Source organism: Felis catus, chromosome C1 (assembly GCF_018350175.1).
Source record: "Felis catus isolate Fca126 chromosome C1, F.catus_Fca126_mat1.0, whole genome shotgun sequence".
NCBI lineage: Eukaryota > Metazoa > Chordata > Mammalia > Carnivora > Felidae > Felis > Felis catus.
Genome location: NC_058375.1, coordinates 79,217,340 through 79,238,526, shown reverse-complemented (window position 1 = coordinate 79,238,526; position 21,187 = coordinate 79,217,340).

The following is a 21,187-nucleotide window of genomic DNA, read 5'->3' as shown; positions in this document are numbered from 1 at the left end:
CTTTGGAGACTCACAAGAATTAATTAAACTTTTATTTATTTAGTCTAGGAATAGTTTACATCCAGATCTGCTTGGAGGTAAGGAAATAGACCAGGGAAAGTCCCAACCCCTGCTTGCTGTTCAACAAGAGGAAACAATCACAGACACACATTCAGAGTGATACTGTGTTCTTTTCTCCTGCACATATGGTTGACCAAATGTGGACAATTCCAAAAATAAGCTCCCTAATCAAGATTCCAGATCAGGCGCAGGCTAAAAGAGGTTTGAGCAATGTTTAATTTCTTAAAGCTCTCTGTGTATAGACACACACATGAGTAGAGGCTTGTTCTTAAAAGCCCTTGTCTGGGCTAGGTATGAGCACCCTACAGTTCACCCAGCTGCTGACTGCTTAGTGTTGCGCAGCCGTGTCCACTCTGGTGCTTTAGCCACGCTTGCAAATGACAAAAGGGCAAGTCAAAAACCCCAGTGAAGTTATTGACGTGAGATATCACCTGGAACACATTTGGCTTTCTGAAAACGTCTTAGAAATGAATCCCATGTGTTATTTTCCACTTTTGGAATAGACTGGAACTAGTTCAGCATGTCCAGCAGGTTGATCTGGTTTCCAAAAGCTGTACTGCTGTATGTAGATGTGCATTTCTCTAAGACAAATAATTCACAGCGCTTTCATCTGTCAGAAGTAGCTCTTTGTTTAATTGCTCTTCTCATCACGTTCATAAATTCACTTCTAGTTCACAGCAACATTCTAGATGAGGGGTGTATGTGAGCCAATAAAAACGAACTCATCAAAAAGTGTCATAAGAGCCATTTTAAGAAAGCATCATTAAAAAGTTGAGTAAGAAAATAAATTTTGCATCCCTGATCTACCTTGAATGGAACTTTATGTTCAAATATGGAAAATGACACACACGTATTTAATTCTTGAAAAACAGATAGACTTTATTGATGGGAAACAAAGATAGAAGTGTGGGTATGGGCACATGAAAGGAATCACTTAAGGCCATACTGAAAGGCAATAAGGAAAGAAAGCATTGATATTGTGCTTTTCTGAGTTTGGTCTTAAGTTGTCAGAGCCAGATGTAACAGATCCTTTAAAGAAAGGAAGGGAAACAAAAACAAAAGCTAGTAAAACAAAAACAATGGATTAAGGGAAATCAGTTCTAGGCCAGAATTATAACAGATGTGGGATTGGTGTTTTTGACAGCCAGTGCTACCTACAAAGGTAAAAAAATCAAATTATTTTTTTCATAAAATTACTATTTAAGAAGCTTTCATTAGAATTGAAACAAACTTTCAACCACTCATTTTAAAAAACCCACAACATTTGAACAGTGAGAGAATAGTCTAAAATGATTCATTACCCTTCTGAAAACCCTCTCCCATCTGTTTCTAACAGCCAAATATTTTATGTACCATATCACAGGAGAGAGTTTTCCTCTCTCCACTTCTCTCAACCTGCTTGCAGAATAAAAATAATCAATTTAAATGAACATTTATTGTGTATCTATTTTGTGGCCTACAGTGTTCTCAGTACTGGAAAATCAGCTGTGGGAATAAAACAGACAGTAATAGCGCCCCCTATTTATGTTTCCAGTTTATGTTTTAGTGAGGGAGGATAGGCAATAAACATATAAAGAAGAAATGAGTAAGAACTTCAGGCACTGGCAAGTGTTATGAAGAAGCAACAATAGAGCCCTGAGATGAAGATGACTGGGGAGATGTGGTACTAATTTGACTACAGTGGTCAGGGAATGCCTCTCTGAGAAACTGACATTTGAGTTATTTATTACCACCTAACTGATAAACAGGAGGAACCACATGAAGATCCACAGGAGCTCTCCAAGCAAAGTGAGCAACAGGTGGGAAGGCCTGAGCCAGGAACAAGCCTTTGGTGTTCATGGAACCAAAAGAAGATCAACATGAACAAGGGGCAGAGGAGAATGGAACAAGATTTGAGGGGCCTCTTGGATCCTGATGAGTTTATGGGTTGTCCTGATTGCATTGGGAAGTCTTTAGAGGGTTTTGAAGAGGGAAATTGTATTATGGTTGACCCTTGACCAACATGGGTTTGAATTGCATGGGTCCACTTGTATGTGAATTTTTTTCACACCAAGTACTGTAAATGTATTTTTTCTTACGATCTTCTTAATAGCACTTTCTGATCTCTGGTGTATTTATTATAAGAATACAGTATATACTACACAAAATTTACAAAATATGTATTAGTTGTGTATGTTGTAAGGTTTATGGTCAACAATAGGCTATTAACATTTAAGTTTTGGGGGAGTCAAAAATCATACGTAGATTTTCAACTGCACAGTGGGTCAGCACCCCTGACTCCTGTGTCATTCAAGGGTCAACTATGTTTGGTTTACACTTTTTAGAGATTACTCTGAGTGCTATGTGGATGGAGAAAGGACAATGGGGGATCAAAAGTACAGCAGAGAGACCAGTGAAAGGTAATGATGGCATTGACTTAGACAAGAAGAGTGGAGATGAAGAGAAGTGGTTGGGTTCAGGATATATCTTGGAAGTCGAAGCCAATAGGACCTGTTTTTAGTAGATACTGATGGAATGAGTATGCTGTGTAAGGAAAAGAGAAGAGCTGAGTAGGACTCTTAAGTATGTGTCCTGAGCAACTTAGTGTATATTTGTATTATCTATTAGGATGAGGAAGACTGAAGGAAGCAGACTTGGAGTAGAAATCAATAGCTTTGTTTTGGCCATGTTAAATTTGAGGTGTTTATTACACATCGTAGTGGTTATGTTGAGTAAGTAGTTGGATATACATGTCTGGGCTCAGGCAACAGTTTTGGGTCTAGAGATATAAACTTGAAAGTTACCAGTATACAAAGGTCTTTGAAGCAACAAGACTACATCACCCAGGGACCTAGTATGTAGAGAGAGCTGAGGACAGAGCTCTGGATACTCCAACATTTAGAAGTCCAGTAGAGGGGTCTCTCTTCACATCCAAGGCAAGTCTTTTATGTGTTCTCTGATTTTATCCAACTCACTCCTTTCATAGCAGATTAAAAATGACTATCAATTCTTTCTTTTTTCTTTCTTTTTTTTTTTTTTAATTTTTTTTTTTAACGTTTATTTTATTTTTGGGACAGAGAGAGACAGAGCTTGAACGGGGGAGGGGCAGAGAGAGAGGGAGACACAGAATGGGAAACAGGCTCCAGGCTCCGAGCCATCAGCCCAGAGCCTGACGCGGGACTCGAACTCACGGACCGCGAGATCGTGACCTGGCTGAAGTCGGACGCTTAACCGACTGCGCCACCCAGGCGCCCCTGACTATCAATTCTTTGACACTCTTCTCACCAAAAGGTGCAGTCTAATTCCCCTCCTTTGATTCTGGGCTGAGTCTCTAAGGATAGTGACTTGTTTGACTGGTAGAATTCATCAGAAGTGACCTTAGCACTTAAGAGACTAGATCATAAGAAGTCATGAAGCTTCTGTTCAAGACATTTGGAATATTCTTTTTGGAAGCCTGAGCCATCACATAAGAAGGCCAATCATCCTGAGACTGCTCTGAGAAATGCCACTGCTCTGAAAGCCAGGTGCTCTGGTTGACATTCTCAGTCGAGTCCATCCTTCTAGACACTCTTTCCAAGGCATCTGACATGTGAATGAAGCCATCTTGGATCTTTCAGACTAACCCATCCACCAGCAGATCTGGCAAGTAACCTCATACAACATTATTCAGGGCAAAAGAATTGCCCAGCTGAGCTATGCCTAAATCCCTGGCCCCCAAATCACGAGACATAATAAAATAGTTGGAAGGGGCACCTGGGTGGCCCAGTCGGTTGAGCATCTGACTTTGGCTCAGGTCATGATCTTGCAGTTTGTGAGTTCAAGCCCTGCATTGGGCTTGCAGCTGTCAGCCTATCAGCATGGAGCCCACTTTGGGTCCTCTGTCCCCCCACCTCTCTGCCCCTGCTCATGCACGCTCTCTCTCTCAAAAAATAAATAAAAAGCATTAAAAAAAATAATAAAATAGTTGGGATAATTTGTTTTGTAGCAATAGAAAACTGTAACACTTTCCTTCTTTCTCTGGGATCTTATTTTATAATCAATTCACATCCCTTCTGGATCACCCTTCTCAACACACATTATTTTGCTAACTTTTTCTTCCTTACTGGTTCTTTCTCCTCCACCTACAAGATCCTTAGTCTTTCCCATCTTGATAAAACTTCTTTAAACTTCAGCTCCCATTTTTCAACTTACTGCAAAATCTGGCTTTTGCTTTCACCACACCCCTGATAGTGATCTCACTGAATTCACTAATGTCAACTCCTAATTGACAAAGCCATTATATACTTTTCTGTCCTTAAACTGGACTGTATTTAAACACTCTCATCATGAATTTTTAAGGATGAGGAGAATTGATGTGGCTGGCCTGAGAAATAAGATGGGAATCAGAATCAGTCTGCAGAGCGAAGGACTTTAAGTTTTCAAAGGCATGAGTTTCTTCAGATGGAATATGAGAAGCAACTCAAAATCAGGAAGGATCCTGAAGATGAGGTGGATCCAGTGTGTGAGCCAGGTAGAACAGAGTTGGATAGAGGAGAGGAAAATGCCAACCTTGAGAAATTATTTGATCTAGAATTTTGGTCCAGCATTTGAGAAACAGCATGATCAAATTCCTGAGAGTAGAGCAAGAGATTGTTAAAAAAAAAAAAAAAAATGGTAGGCTTAGAACAGTGTGGAGAACAGGCAAGAGAAAGTCTTTAAGCGGATTCTTAGACTTCATTGTGTCTGTGAATCAACTGGAGAAGTGTCATTAAAGATGCTGATTCCCCTGTCTTGCCCAAGAGATTCTGGGATTGAATCAAAAATTTCCCTTTCAAATAAACACCCCACGTTATTCTTATAATACAGGTGGGCTTCAGGCCAGGCTCTGAGTAACACTCCCTAAAACAAAAGGAAAGTCTTGGCTACGGTATTCCAGGATGAGGCAATTTTGTTATTTCTTCTTTATCTAATTAGTTAACTCATCAATTTTCTCATTATTGCATAATCAATTCTGGGGTCAGCTGAGACAGCTGAGCTGGTTTCTTTATCTTTCAATGTAATTTCAGGGCCTCTTCCTTTCTACATGGCCTTTCTGTATCACTTCTTTCCATGTGGTCTCTGCAGCAAGGTAGCCAGACTTCTTCCACGGTGGTTCAAGACTCCCAATAGCCAAAATGGATGCTGCTGGGCCTCCTTTAAGTTGAGGCGTGGACCAGACACAGTGTCACTTTTGCTACATGGTATTGGTTGAAACAAGTCACATATTTAGTCCAGATGTAAGGGAAAGGGGCTATACATGTGTGTGAGCACTGGAAGATGTGGTGCACTAAGGGCCATGATGTAACAGATTAACAGGGAAAAAGGATGAAAAAAATAAGATAAAGGTGGGCTGTTTGGAGCAGAGATGTGTAAGGTCAGGATATAATATGCATATCACAAGGCATGCTTTCTAAGGTGAATTACAAAGTGGGCTTTTGAGTATCCCAGCAGCAGACAAGACCAGTTGGGATTTAATGAGTTAATAAAGAATTCTTGGAGCACCTGAGTGGCTCAGTCGGGTTAAGCATCCCATCTCACCTTAGGTCATGATCTTACCACTCGTGAGTTCGAACCCCACATCAGGCTCTGTGCTCACAGCTGAGAGCCTGGATCCTGATTCCAATTCTGTGTCTCCCTCTTTCTGTCCCTCTCCCCACTCACGCTCTGTCTCTTTCTCCCAAAGATAAATAAAGTTAAAAAAAAATTTTTAAAAAGAATTCTAAGCAGCACTGACATACAATAAGTTATTCTTATTAATATAATAAATCACAATTATTATTATTGTTGTTGTGATAATCTAAGTGATAATGGAAATAGAAATAATATACATGGGAATAAGATACCAAAAATGCAGAGGCAGATTTGGCTTTTAATTAGATATGGAAATAAAGAGAGAATTATTAATTTTATTAGGTATAGAATGGCATTGGAATTTTGTAGAAATCTGTCCTTATCTTTTTAGACATGTATACTGAAGCATGATGGATTAGCCATCATAGTATCTACAATTTATTTGAAATGCTTTAGCATAAAATGTAGAACAAATACTGGACTTCAAGCTGTATTACAAAGCTGTAATCATCAAGACAGTATGATACCGGCACAAGAACAGACACTCAGATCAATGGAACAGAATAGAGGACCCAGAAATGGACCCACAAACGTATGGCCAACTAATCTTTGACAAAGCAGGAAAGAATATCCAATGGAATAAAGACAGCCTCTTCGGCAAGTGGTGTTGGGAAAACTGGGCAGCGACATGCAGAAAAATGAACCTGGACCACTTTCTTACACCATACACAAAAAGAAACTCAAAATGGATGAAAGACCCAAATGTAAGACAGGAAGCCATCAAAATCCTTGAGGAGAAAGCAGGCAAAAACTTCTTTGACTTTGGCCACAGCAACTTCTTACTCAACATGTCCCCGAGGCAAGGGAAACAAAAGCAAAAAGGAACTATTGGGACCTCACCAAAATCAAAATCTTCTGCACAGTGAAGGAAACAATCAGCAAAACTAAAAGGCAACCAACGGAATGGAAGATGATATTTGCAAACGACATACCAGATAAAGGGTTAGTATCCAAAATCTGTAAAGAACTTACCAGACTCCACACCCAAAAAACAAAAAATCCAGTGAAGAAATGGGCAAAAGACATGAATAGACACTTCTCCAAAGAAGCCATCCAAATGGCCAACCGACATCAGGAAAATACAAATCAAAACCACAATGAGATACCACCTCATACCTGTCAGAATGACTAACATGAACAACTCAGGCAACAACAGATGTTGGCAAGGATGCAGAGAAAGAGGATCTCTTTTGAATTGTTGGTGGGAATGCAAGCTGGTGCAGCCACTCTGGAAAACAGTATGGAGTTTCCTCAAAAAGTTAAAAATAGAGCTACCCTATGACCCAGCAATTGCACTACTAGGTATTTATTCAAGGGATATAGGTGTGCTGTTTCAAAGGAGCACATGCACCCCAATGTTTATAGCAGCACTATCAACAACAGCCAAAGTATGGAAAGAGCCCAAATGTCCACTGATGGATGAATAGATAAAGAAGATGAGGTATATATATATATATATATATATATATATATATATATAATTATATATATATATATAATTATATATATATATAATGGAGTATTACTCAGCAATCAAAAAGAATGAAATCTTGCTATTTGCAACTACGTGGATGAAACTGGAGGGTATTATTGTAAGTGAAATTAGTCAGAGAAAGACAAGTATCATATGACTTCACTCATATGAGGACTTTAAGAGACAAAACAGATGAACATAAGGGAAGGGAACCAAAAATGATAGAAAAACAGGGAGGGAGACAAAAACATAAGAGACTCTTAAATATGGAGAACAAAAAGAGGGTTGCTGGAGGGGTTGTGGGAGGGGGGGATGGGCTAAATGGGTAAGGGGCATTAAAGAATCTACTCCTGAAATCATTGTTGCACTATATGCTAACTAATTTGGATGTAAATTTTAAAAAATAAATTAAAAAAATAAGTAAAACATTAAAAAAATTTTTTTAAAGATATAACAAATAAATATAGTAAAATATTAATAATTACTAAATTCAAATGATTGATAACTGTTGGTTTATTATACTGTCTTCTCTGCTTTTCTGATGTTTGAAGTGCTTACTCATAAAAAGGGAAACAAACAAATCCAACATTTATGATTTGTCTTCTACATTCTAGGTTATGTTTTATGAGCTTGTGAACATCATACCAAACTCACTGCTATCAGGGAATTTACACTAGAGCAGAGGGAGACAGACAATAAGAACACCATGTATGTAAGAGGTGCTAAGTGCTATGGACTAACAGAGCAGGGTTAGGAAGACTCGAAGTGCAGAGATGGAAAGCATAGTGGTCAAGGTCAGCCTCATCAAGGAGACACTTGAACAAAGACTTGAAGGATATGAGGGTTCTTTCCCATATGTATATCTGCAAAGAGCATTTGAGGCAGAGGAAACGGAAGAGCGGAGGCATGAGTTTATCTGGTGTGTTCACATTCTGTGAAAGGCAAGGAGGCCAATGTGACTGAAGCAGAGTGAACCAGGCTGGGAGCAGTGATGATACTCAGGAAAATAATAAAGGGGCCAGGTCACACAGGGCCTGCTGGGCCCCTGCAAGGAGTTTGGGTTTCACTGTGAATAAAGTGGGGAGTCACCAGAGTTTTTGATGAGAGGAATGACATGATCCGAATGATGTTTTTATTTTATTTTATTTTTTAAAAAAACCTTATGTTTATTTATTTATTTATTTATTTTTTGAGAGAGAGAGCAAGCCAGGGAGGGGCAGAGAGAGAGGGAGAGAATCCCAAACAGGTTCTGGGCTATCAGCGCAGAGCCCGACATGGGGCTCGAACCCACAAACCGTGAGATCATGACCTGAGCTGAAGTCGGATGCTTAACCAGCTGAGCCACCTAGGTGCCCCTCTAAAATACCAAATTCTTAGCATGAGAAAATCATGTTCATGAGTTCAAGAGTAAGATGCTCACCAACTGAGCCACCTGGTGCCCCCAAATGATGTTTTTTTTTTTTTAACGTTTATTTATTTTTGAGACAGAGACAGAGCATGAACGGGGGAGGGGCAGAGAGAGAGAGGGAGACACAGAATGAACGATGTTTTTTTAAAAAATATATTTTTAGGGGCGCCTGGGTGGCTCAGTCCGTTAAGCGTCCGACTTTGGCTCAGGTCATGATCTTGCAGTCCATGAGTTCGAGCACCGCATCGGGCTCTGTGCTGACATTTCAGAGCCTGGAGCCTGTTTCCGATTCTGTGTCTCCCTCTCTCTCTGCCCCTCCCCCGTTCATGCTCTGTCTCTCTCTGTCTCAAAAATAAATAAATATTTAAAAAAATATTTTTATATCTTATTTTATATTTGAGAGACAGAGAGTGAGCAGAGCAGGGGCAGAGAGGTGGAGACATAATCTGAAGCAGGCTCTGAGCTGTCAGCACAGAGACTGATGCAGGGCTCGAACCCATAGCAGTGAGATCATGACACGAGCTGAAGTCAGACACCTAACCGGCTGAGCCATTCAGGTGCCCCACCTACATGATGTTTTTAAAGGGTCACTATGGCTGTTGTGTTGGGAAGGGGCAGCAGGGATGCAAGGAGGGAAGCAAGAGACAAGACACAACTGCCGTTCTCTGAGTGACTGACAGTGGCCTTCTCAGTCAGCATTGTAAAACTGAATATGAAAACTAAAACTAAACATTCGAAGAGAAAACATAGGGGCAAAACTTCACTGCCTCAGCATAAGCAAAGCTTTCTTATGCAGGACATAAAAGTAATGACAAATAGATGAAAAATCTGACAAATTGTACTTCATCAAAATTTAAAATTTCATCTCATCAAAATATTCAGACAAAAACTGGAAGAAACTATTCACAGTACATATATCTGATGAAGGATTCACAGAGCCTTCAAGTCAACAATAAGTCAAACAAAACTATAATTACAGGCAAAAAAACTTAAACCATTATTTCATGAAGAAGATATTCGAATGGCCAGTAAACTTACGAAAATGTGCTTGCTCAACATCATTTGTCATCAGAAAAATTAAAATTAAAACCACAATGGGATACCAATACACACCCACCAGAATGACTCATATTTAAAAGACTGACTCCACCATTTGCTTTTCAAGTTGTCCAGGCTTTCAGTTCAGGAGTTTACAAAGGGGACTGAGGGGAGCTGAGCGTACAAGCTGGTAGAGCAGAAGGAAGGCCCGACCTTGGTCCACTGATAAGTATTGACAAGAATGTGGAGCGATCGGAACCACCACACGATGTTGAGGGGTCAACTGCTTTGGAAAATTGGCAGTTTTTATAAAGTTAGACATACACCTACCTTAGTACCCATCCATTCCACTCCCAGATATATACCCCAAGAGAAATGTGTATGTCCACAAAAAGGCAAATGTTAATAGTACACTTATTATCATAGTTTTATTCATTGTAGTAGCCCATGTCAGGAAACAACCTCCTCACCAACCTCCTCACCAACAGAATGAGTAAACAACTATGGTGTATTCATAGAGTGGCAATTAAAAAGAACAAACTCCTTATATATGTAATGACATGACTGAATCCAAAAACCATGCAGGTGAAAGAAACACATGACAGTGAGAATACATACTGTACTATTCCCTTTGTATGAAATTCAAGAATAGGCAAAACTAATCTTTGATGAGGGAAAGTAGGAAATTGGTTGCCTTTGAGTTGGGGTGAGTGGAAAGGGGCACAAAAGAACTTTCTGGGATGATATATCTTGATCTGAGTGTTAGTTACACTGGTATATGCACTCGTCGAAATCAGGTTTGTGCATTTTTCTATTTATAAATTATACCTTAATTAAGTACTGTAAGCATAAAAAGAAATGATTCTGTAATTCTCTTTTAAACTTGTTCAGCACTTCAATCAGGTGGATTGCTTGTACCTGTTTGACCTGGCACAGCAGCCTTAGGGAAGTTGGGGGACAGCCCTGCTCCATTTAGGAAAGAAAACCAAGAGGGTGTAATATCTCTGAACCCAAGTGAAGAGAACATTTCAAGGAGGTAGGAGTGAGCAACTTTGCAACGCTGCAAATATGTGAGGTAGAGAAGGACTAAGGACTGACTATTGGTTTTAACAATGGATAGGGCGGTAACTGGTGACCTGGACAAAAACAGTGTCAGAGGGGTAGTGGAGATCAAAAGCCTAGAGTAGGTTTATAAGAGAATGGGAGGAGAGGAATTCGATAGGGTGAACACAGACAAGTCTTCTCGATTGTCTGACTGTTCAGTGCTGTGTTCTCAGTGCCTAGCATAATTCCTAGCATGTATTTAAGAGATGTTAAAAAATATTTGATCTTGAATGGTTTGCTTACCCTGAGTAACCCTGAATCCACTCTAATTAGTTTAAAATATCACTTTCACATATATAATTTACTTATTGATAGTAATAATTTCCTAATGACACACCTCATAAGTATTTTTAACATTCACTAAAATGTTTGTGTAGTCACGACTTCCATAGGTAGTGACACCATGATCCTAGCTATTAGTGCTGGACCCCAAATATTTGTCTTATTAGAACCTTGCTAAGAAAATTAAGGATTGAGTGAGATAATTAATAGGTTAAGGAAGAGAATTCCGTAGATAAGATTACATGGGTCAGTCTGGTGATCCCCACCAAAAAAAAAAAAAAAAAGGCTTTATATTTGTTTCAGCTGCTCTTAAGAATGTTTTTGGTTTTCTGATAAGCAGGGAAGATGTGCCTTCTTGCAGTACACAGAGTAACTCTTCCTTCCACCCTTGACCCAGTGTTCACAGAATGCTCAAGGAAGAAGTCTGCAAAAATTTCAGGAAGAGGTAAAGTCCCATGAATGAAGACTGAGGTAGAGAACAAAACCAGTAAAACATAAGAGACAGTCCTGGTCACAAATGAAGACAATAAGCTCTATCAGGAGAGAGACTGTTTATTTCATTCTCCAATGTGTCCTTAGTAACTATCTCAAAGCCTCGTACTCAAAAGAAAACATGGTAAGTACTGAAAAAAAAAAAACAACCCTATGAAACAAAATGGTTAGGAGTTTGGTCAGATGGAATGATAAGGCTGAGAAATCTTTTTAGAAGGATTTAAGACATAATCAATGGGAAGTTGAGATGAACCTTGGTTTAGGTGATTTATGGGCAGAGGTCAGGGCCCTGGTAAGGTAGAATCTGTCTTTAGGCCTCAGAGCACCAGAGTTAGCTCCCAGTGGGTCTTGCTGCTCAGACTCTAGCCCTTTTATTTAAAGATGCTCAGACCTGCCCCTGTGGGACTAGATGGGATCAAACAGTTTGTATTAGCCCCAATAACTCACGCTTTTAATGGAGGGTCGAATCAAGTGTAGGATGATGATTCCTTTTAGCCTCTTAAGTTTCCTTATTGAAATGGTCCTAAAATATGTGCCAGTGATCAAATTTTGACACTTTATTAGGGTATTCCCAACAAACACTGATAAAAGATGTTCTCAGATGCCAAATTCAGGAAGCAGGATTTAATTTTTTTTTAATGTTTATTTATTTTTGAGAGAGAGAGGGAGAGACAGAGTGTGAACAGAGGAGGAGCAGATAGAGAGGGAAACACAGAATCGAAAGCAGGCTCCAGGCTCTGAGCTGTCAGTCAGCACAGACCTGATGCAGGGCTCGAAATTGTAAACTGCCAGATCATGACCTGAGTTGAAGCCAGATGCCTAACTGACAAAGCCACCGAGGTCCCCCTGTGAGGCAGGATGCCTCTTCATGCCTACTCCACCCATAGCTCCTGCTTATTGGTGCTAGATCATGTGACCTCTTAACTTTCATCTCTGCCATTATTGATTGGATCTAAGTCATCACCTACCCTAAGCTGAGCCCATCAGGAATATGGGCTGAGCCCTCTCCCAGGAATATGGAATTGGTAGTGGGAAAATCTCTAAGTACAAGGGACAAACTGAATGCACTATATTTTGGGATAAGAAATGTTCTTTTTTTTTTAAGTTAATTAATTAGTTAATTTTTGAGAGAGAGAGAGAGAGAGAGAGAGAGAGAGAGAGAAAGCATGAGTTGGGGAAGAGCAGAGAAAGAGGGAGACATAGAATCTGAAGCAGGCTCCAGGCTCTGGCATGTCGGCACAGAGCCTGATGCAGTGCTTGAACCCATAAACTGTGAGATCATGACCTGAGCCAAAGTCGGATCTCAACCAACTGAGCCGCCCAGGTGTCCTGGGAAAAGAAATGTTCTAAGCACTTTATAGAAGCTGGTCGATGATTTCCCATCTAAGATGAAATGCTTTTTAACATCATATATTGACATAGATCTAGGATACTTACAGGTTATGCTTCAGTTCTTTAGATAATTGTCACAACTGTGAAATCTAATAAATGCCATTTTTTGTGGTTTAGTTGAGCTATAGAAAGATGAATGAAAATATTATCTTCCTATGGGATAAAACAGGACATTCCCAAGAGGAGGATTCTTTAAGAAAGGCATTCTCAAGCCTTTTTGACCATCACTCACAGTGAGAAATATATTTTATACTGTAACACATACACACACAATTGAGACAAATGTTTCACAAAATTATATTAATCCTTAACATGTATAATACACTCTGATATTTTCAATTCTATTTTCTGTTTTAAAAATACTGGTAACAACCCATAAATTGTTTTCACATCTCACTAATGAGTTGTGTCCTAGAGTTTAAATGACACTGTTCTAGGTATATGTCTTAGTCCGTTTGGGCAGCTATAACAAAATAGCACTAATTGAGTAGTTTATAAACAATAGAAATTTATTTCTCACAATTCTGGAAGCTAAGAAGCCCAAGATCAAGCTGCTGGCAGATTTAGTCTGGTAAGAGCCCACTTTCCATAGATGGCCATCTTTTCACTGTAACTTTACATGGCAGAAGGAGCAAAGGGTCTTTCTTGGAGGAGCACTAATCCCATTCATGAGGGCTAATCACCTCCCAAAGCCCCCACCTTCTAATACCATCACCTTGAGGGTTTGGATTTCGACATATAAATTTGTGGGACATAAACATTCAGTCTATTGTAGTGTAATAGGCAGGATAGAATAGTTTAGTAGATCTGTCCCAACAAAACACTAAACAAAATGAAAGAACTTAACCCAGTTTCAATGAAAAAAATGTTGCAGTTCCAAAGAGGAGTAACAAAGCAATAGGTACCTGTAGAAAACATTGCAACAAGGGAAACTAAGAAACCCCCAAATCACAGAGAGATAAGGTTAGAGGGATCATGTCTATTTTGAAAGAGATAAATGTCATATTGAACGCCGTCAAAGACTATGATAACAAGGCTGAGGCATTCCTGTAAGTGGTGAAGGAACTAAAAATAGTAGTGAAAACTACCCAGTATTTAACAAGACTCATGGAATCCATGATGCCAGTAAAGTTAAAGTATAGTGGAGGTGAAACAAGACCTTGAATACTCCTCCACCCACCCATAGAGCAGGAGACCAGAGGCTCCACTGGACATGTCCTGGGTTAGGAGTGGGGTTTTGGCTTCTGAGAGCCACAGTTTGTGACTATGCGCAAGGGTTTTGAAGGGAGCTGTTTCCACCACCTACTAGCCCTGTGACTTTCATAAAATCTCTAAACATCTGTTTCTTCATGTGAAAAATAAGGATAATATTTACTGCATCATGACTCATTGTGGTTGTCACAATTAAATGAGATAATGCATTAAAAGGTTTAGCAAAGTTCCTAGCATTAAAAACAAACAAACAAACAAACAAACAACTAACAACCTAGCTCTGTTATTTCTGAATCAGTCACAAAACAGACAGAGAGGGATCTGGTGCCCAAACAAAAGTGTGATGGGAAAAGAAGAGCCAAGTTAGGAAAGCAAGAGGATTCAGCACTTAGGGAGTCAATGCCTAAGAGATGGCAGCTTTCATGAGAATCAGTTTGAGGGGGAACTTTCTAGAACAGAGGCTGCTGTTCTGGAAAGACAAAACAAAAAATGTCTGCAATACCAAAGAAGAAACAAACACAGTAATTAAATCCATGTTACTGTGATTCTAAAGCTTGTGTTCTTAATTACTATATTATTCCATCTTAAGATTTTAATTGGGACATTACAATCAGTAAAATTGAACATACACAATAAAGTGTGTGAACAGAACTAAAAAATATATTTGTGAAAGAATTCCTTAATTAAATACCGTATGTATTTATGTTTCAAAGAGTTTTCAGTCTCACAAAACTTGGCTTCTAGTAGGGCCTGTATAAAAACAATAAGAAAACTCATGTCCTATTCTTTCACCTGCTCTGTTAGTCTCCCTTCAAAAGAAACTGCATTTATTCACCTCAGAATCCACAGGCATAGTAGAGGCTCAATAAATGTTTATTTAGTAAACCCCAAATGCCTTCCAGAAAACCTTATTTCTGGATAATATCTCAAAATGCACTTAGCACAGAAAGAGATAACCAAATTATAATATAATCATAGAATCAAGTACTACTTTAGCAATAAAAAGGAAAGACCAGGGGCACCTGGGTGACTCAGTCAGCTAAGCTTCCGACTCCAGCTTAGGTCATGATCTCACAGTTCATGAGTTCGAGCCCCGCGTCGGGCTGTATGCTGACAGCTCAGAGCCTGGAGCTGCTTCGGATTCTGTGTCTCCCTTTCTCTCTGCACCTCCCCTGCTCACACTCTGTCTCTCTCTCTCTCAAAAATAAATAATAAACATTAAAAAACATTTTTAAATTAAAAAAAAAAAAAAAAGGAAAGACCACTCAGGCATGTGACATGAATGAGTCTCAAAAACATTACCAAAAAATCATTATGATTCCATTCTGGATAAGGCAAAATTATACTGTTAGAATAAGTGGTAGACAAGGGGTGGAAGAAGATTAATTACAAAGAGGCATGAGGAAACTTTGGGATGATAGAAATAATCTCTATATATTTTTAATTAAGTTTTAAATTTTAATTTCATTATAGTTAACACACGGTGTTATATTAGTTTCAAGTGTATAATGTAGTGATTCATCAATTCTATAAATTATTCAGTGCTCATCATGGGAAGTGTACTCTTTAATCCCCATCATCTATTTTACCCACTCACCCTCAGCCCCTCTCCTCTGGTAACCATCAATTTGTTTCTATAGTTAAAAGTCTGTTTCTTGTTCTCTCTTTCTCTCTCTCTGGAAGTGTTCTATATCTTGATTGTGGTGGTGGTTACATGACTATATACTTTTGTCAAAATTCATAGAACTGTATATGTAAAATGTATATGTATATGTATATGTGAATTTTACTTTATATAAATTTTGCCTCAATAAACCTGATATAAAGATTTAGAAAGAAAAAAACACAATAAAACAAGACACATATATATGCTACCTGCAAGAGACTCACTTGAGATGTAAGGACACACACAGACTGGAAGTGAAGAGGTGGAAAAAGCTACTTCATGTATATGGAAACCAAAAGAAAGCTGGAGCATCTATACTTATGTCAGCCCAAATAGACATTATTTATTTTTTATTTTTTTAATGTTTATTTATTTATTTGTGGGGGAGGGCCAGAGAGAGAGGGAGACAGAGGTAGGCTCCGCACTGTCAGCACAGAGCCTGACATGGGGCTCAAACTCACAAACCATGAGATCATGACTTGAGCTGAAACTAAGAGTCAGATGCTTAACCAATTGAGCCACCCAGGCTCCCAACAGAATAGACTTTAAAACAAAGACTGTAAAAAGAGGGAAAAAGACATTACAGAGTGATAAAAGTGTCAATCCAACAAAAGGATGTAACATTTGTAAATGTGTATGCACACAGTATAGAAGCCCTAAATATATAAAGGAAATATTAACAGACCTAAATGAAGAAATAGATAGCAATACAACAATAGTAAGGTACTTAATACCCCATCATTATCAATGGATAGATCATCCAGACAGAAAATCAATAATGAAACACTGGCTCTAAATGACACATTAGACCAGATGGACTTAATAGATATATACAGAACATTCCACCCAAAAGCAGCAAGATACACATTCCTCTCAAGTGCACATGGAACATTCTCTAGAATAGATCATATGCTAGGCCACAAAACAAGTTTTAACACATTTTAGAAGATTAGAATAATATCAAGTATCTTTTCTGACCACAGTGGTATGAAACTAGAAGTCAACTACAAAAAGAAAACTGGAAAATTCACAATTATGTGGAGATTAAACAACATGCTACTGAACACCAATGGGTCAATGAAGATATCAAAAGAGAAATTTGAAAAATACTTCAAGACAAATGGAAATGGAAATACAGCACACCAAAATATATGAGATGCAACAAAAGCAGCTCTAAGAGGGAACTTCATAGAAAAATCTAAAAAAAAACAAACCAAAAAACCAAAAACAACCTGATTTGCTACCCAAGGAAAAAGAAGAACAAATAAATCCCAAAGTTAGTAGGAGGAAAGAAATAACAAAGATAAGAGCAGAAATAAATGAAATAGAGACTAAAAAAACAATGGAACAGATCAATGAAACAAGGAGCTGGCTCTTTGAAAAGACAAATAAAATTAACAAACTTTTAGCTAGAGTCACCAAAAAAAAAAAAAAAAAAAAAAAAAGGACTCAAATGAAATCAATATGAAAGAAAAAGAGAAGATGTTACAACAGGTACAAAGGATCAAAAGGATCATAAGAGGACCAAAATATCATAGTAATGAACGATTTTACACCAACAAATTAGACAACCTAGAAGAAATAGATACATTGATAGAAATATACAACCTTCCAATACTGAATCATGAAACAATAGAAAATCTGAACAGACTGATTACCAATAATGAGATTGAATCAATAATCAAAAACCTCCCAACAAAGAAAAGTTCAGGACCAGAAAGCTTCACTGGTGAATTCTACCAAACAATGAAAAAGAAGAACTAATATTAATTTTTCTCAAAGTTTTCCAAATAATAGAAGAGGAAGAAACACTTCCAAACTCATTTTATGAAGCCAGCATTACCCTGCCACTAAAACCAGATGAGGAGGACACCACAAGACAAGAAAATTACAGGCCATCAGGGGGCACCTGGGTGGCGTAGTCAGTTAAGCGTCTGACTTCAGCTCAGGTCATGATTTCACAGTTCCTGAGTTTGAGCCCTGCATTGAGCTCTGTGCTGACACCTCAGCCTGCTTCAGATTCTGTGTCTCTCCCTCTCTCTCTGCCCCTTCCCTGATTGTACTCTCTCTCTCTCTCTAAAAAATAAATAATAAACATTTGGGGCACGTGGGTGGCTCAGGCAGTTGAGCGCCCAGCTTCGGCTCAGGTCATGATCTCGCGGTCTGTGAGTTTGAGCCCCGCATCCGGCTCTGTGCTGACAGCTCAGAGCCTGGAGCCTGCTTTGGATTCCGTGTCTCCCTCTCTCTGCCCGTCCCCCACTCGTGCTCTGTCTCTCTCTCTGTCAAAAATAAATAAAACATTAAAAAGAAAAGAAAATTACAGGCCATCAGAAAAAGGTAAATACCATTTTACTCATATGTGGAATTTAAGAAACAAAACAAACAAGCAAAAAAAAAAGAGATAAACCAAACAACAGACTCTTAATTAGAGAACAAGCTGATGGTTACCTGGAGGGAGTGGGTGGGGAGATTAACTAAATAGATGTTGGGGATTAAGATGTACACTTGTGTTGATAAGCACCAGGGGATGAATGGAATTGTTAGATCACTATATGTACACCTGAAATTAATATAACACTGTATGTTAGCTAACTTGAATTAAAATAAAAACTTCAAAAAAAAAGAAAATTACAGGTCAATATCCCTGATGAACATAGGTGCAAAAATCGTCAACAAAATATTAGTAAGCCAAATTCAAGAATACATTAAAATGATCATCCATTGCGGCGCCTGGGTGGCTCAGTTGGTTAAGTGTCAGACTTGGGCTCAGATCAAGATCTTGGGGTTGGTGGGTTCAAGCTCTGCATCTGGCTCTCTGCTGTCAGCACGGAGCCTGCTTTGGATCCTTTGTTTCATGTGCCACCCACCCCTGCTTTCTGCCTCTCCCCTGTTTGTACTCTCTTTTAAAAAAATAAACATTTAAAAATTTAAAAATAAAAATAAATATAAAAATTTTAAAGGATCATATATCATAATCATAATCAAGGGGGATTCATTCCAGAGATTCAAGGGTGGCTCAACATCAACAAATCTATCAGTGTGGCACACCACATTAACAAAATGAAGGATTAAAAATCATGTGATCATGGGGTGCCTGGGTGGCTCAGTCGGTTAAGCGTCCGACTTCCGCTCAGGTCACAATCTCACAGTTCGTGAGTTCAAGCCCCACGTTGGGCTCTGTGCTGACAGCTCGGAGCCTGGAGTCTGTTTCAGATTCTGTGTCTCCCTCTTTCTCTGCCCTTCCCCCACTTGCACTCTGTCTCTCTCTTGCTGTCAAAATGGATAAACATTAAAAAAAAATCATGTGATCATCTCAATAGTTGAAGAAACAGCATTTGACAAAATTCAACATCCATTTATGGTAAAAAAAAAAATGCAACCAAGTAGATCTAGAGGGAATGTACCTCAACATAATAAAGATTATATATGACAAGCCCACAGCTAACATCATATTCAGTGGCAAAAAGTTGAAAGCTTTTTCTCCAAGATCACAAATAAGACAAGGATGCCCACTCTTGTCAGTTTTGGAAGTCCTACCCATAGCAATTAGGCAAGAAAAAGAAATAAAAGTTATTTAAACTGGAAAGGAAGAAGTACAATTGTCATTATCTGAAGATGACATATTATAGATAGAAAACCATGAAGAATTTACCAAAAACCTGTTAGAACTAGTAGATAAGTTCAGTAAATTTGCAGGATGAGAAATCAGCATACAGAAACCTGTTGCATTTTCATACATGGATAATGAATTATCAGAAAGAGAAAATAAGAAAAGAGTCTCATTTACAATTGACTCCAACACATTAAAATTCCTAGGAACAAATTTAACCAAGGAGGTAAAAGACCTGTACACTGAAAACTATAAAACATTAATGATAGAAATTGAAGACACAAATAAATGGAAAGATATTCCATGCTCAAAGATGGGAAGAATTAATACTGTTAAAATGTCCACACTACCTAAATCAATCCACACATTCAACTCAATACCCATCAATTTTCCAATGGTATTTTTCACGTAAATAGAATAATCTTAAAACTTGTATGGAACCACAAAAGACTCCAAATAGCCAAGGCAATCTTGAGAAAGAAGAACAAAGCATCATGCTCCCTGATTTCAAACTGTATTACAAAGCTATAGTAATCAAAACAGTATTGTATTGGCATAAAACCAGACAAGATCAAAAGAATAGAATAGAGAACACAGAAATAAATCCACACATATACGATCAATTAACTTTTTTAATGTTTATTTATTTTTGAGAGAGAAAGAGGCAGAGCATGAGCAGGGAAGGGGCAGAGAGAGAGAGGGAGACACAGAATCTGAAGCAGGTTCCAGGCTCTGAGCTCCAAGCTGTCAGTCCAGATTCCAACATGGGGCTTGAACTCATGAACTGTGATATCGTGACCTGAGCCGAAGTTGGATGTTTAACTGACTAAGCCACCCAGGTGTCCCTGTAAATTAATTTTTTTTAATGTTTATTTATTTTCAAGAGAGAGACAGAGCACAAGCTGCGGAGGGGCAGAGAGAGAGAGGGAGACACAGAATCCGAAACAGGCTCCGGGCTCTGAGCTGTCAAGACAGAGCCTGACGCAGGGGTCGAACCCACAAACCCTGAGATCATGACCTGAGCTGAAGTTGGACACTTAGCCAACTGAGCCACCCAGGCTCGCCTGGTCAATTAATTTGTCTGTGTGTGTGTTTTATTTTTTAATTTAATTTTTTATTTTTTTAAATTTATATCCAAATTAGTTAACATATAGTGCAACAATGATTTCAGGAGTAGATTCCTTAGTGCCCCTTACCCATTTAGCCCATCCCCCCTCTCACAACCCCTCCAGTAACCCTCTGTTTGTTCTCCATATTTATGAGTCTCTTATGTTTTGTCCCCCTCCCTGTTTTTATATTATTTTTGCTTCCTTCCCTTCCCTTATGTTCATACGTTTTGTCTCTTAAAGTCCTCATATGATATTTGTCTTTCTCTGAATAATTTCACTTAGCATAATACCCTCCACTTCCATCCATGTAGTTGAAAATGGCAAGATTTCATTCTTTTTGATTGCCGAGTAATACTCCAATTTATATATATACCACCTCTTCTTCATCCATTCATCCATTGATGGACATTTGGGCTCTTTCCATACTTTGGCTATTGTTGATAGTGCTTCTATAAACATGGGGGTGCATGTGTCCCTTCAAAACAGCACACCTGTATCTCCTGGATAAATACCTAGTAGTGCAATTGTTGGGTCGTAGGGTACCTCTATTTTTAGTTTTTTGAGGAAACTCCATACTGTTTTCCAGAGTGGCTGCACCAGTTTGCATTCCCAACAATTAATTTTTTTTTATTATATGAAATTTATTGTCAAATTGGTTTCCATACAACACCCAGCGCTCATCCCAAAAGATGCCCTCTTCAATGCCCATCAC